Source organism: Micropterus dolomieu, linkage group LG09 (genome assembly GCF_021292245.1).
Source record: "Micropterus dolomieu isolate WLL.071019.BEF.003 ecotype Adirondacks linkage group LG09, ASM2129224v1, whole genome shotgun sequence".
NCBI lineage: Eukaryota > Metazoa > Chordata > Actinopteri > Centrarchiformes > Centrarchidae > Micropterus > Micropterus dolomieu.
Window position 1 is genome coordinate 3,014,015 of NC_060158.1, and position 1,206 is coordinate 3,015,220.

The window sequence follows — 1,206 nt, forward strand, 5'->3', positions numbered from 1 at the left end:
CTACACAAACGCATGGCTCAACACAAAAGGGCCAACTCCTCAGGTCAAGACTCTGCAGTCTACTTACATCTGAAGGACAGAGGACACTCGTTTGAGGACCACCAGGTGCACATTTTAGACAGAGAAGATGGATGGTTTGAAAGAGGTGTCGAGGAAGCATCTACACCAGGGTGGAGAAGCCGTCATTGAACAGGGGAGGGGGTCTACGCCACCACTTATCCCCTTACAATGCTGTCCTTTCATCACTTCCCAGGAAACTCAACAAACGTAACCTATTGGCCTCAGGTGAAGATACCAACGATGGTCGTTCAGTCTTGGCCACAGGTAGTCTTAACGACTGTAACGACTGTCGTCACAGCAACAAGGAACACTAACGAACCAGCGGTATCGATGACCCGGGCCAACGACCCCACTGAGGTTAAATAGCTGAGTTTCCCTGCCAGTCAGAACTGAAGAAGTCCTTTGGATGAGGGACGAAACGTCTTCCAGTATCTTCAACCAAGTCCAGTTACCCTTGATTTTAACCTTTGTTGGATTATCACGAACTTATGTGAATAATATTATAGTGACAGTATAATCAGTAAAATTTCCTTTAAGTATTACAGGTGATCCAAACAAACAGGTAATTCAACAGAAATACTAAATCCACAGAAACGAGCTTCTGGGGGAGATTCACAAAGAGTGGACTGCAGCTGGAGTCAGTGCTTCAAGAACCACCACGCACAGATGTATGCAAGACATGGGTTTCAGCTGTCGCATTCCTTGTGTCAAGCCACTCTTGAACAAGACACAGAGTCAGAAGCAAGAAGGACTGGACTGCTGCTGAGTGGTCCAAAGTTATGTTCTCTGATGAAAGTAAATTTTGCATTTCCTTTGGAAATCAAGGTCCCAGAGTCTGGAGGAAGAGAGGAGAGGCACAGAATCCACGTTGCTTGAAGTCCAGTGTAAAGTTTCCACAGTCAGTGATGGTTTGGGGAGCCATGTCATCTGCTGGTGTTGGTCCACTGTGTTTTCTGAGGTCCAAGGTCAACGCAGCCGTCTACCAGGAAGGTTTAGAGCACTTCATGCTTCCTGCTGCTGACCAACTTTATGGAGATGCAGATTTCATTTTCCAACAGGACTTGGCACCTGCACACAGTGCCAAAGCTACCAGTACCTGGTTTAAGGACCGTGGTATCCCTGTTCTTAATTGGCCAGCAAACTCGC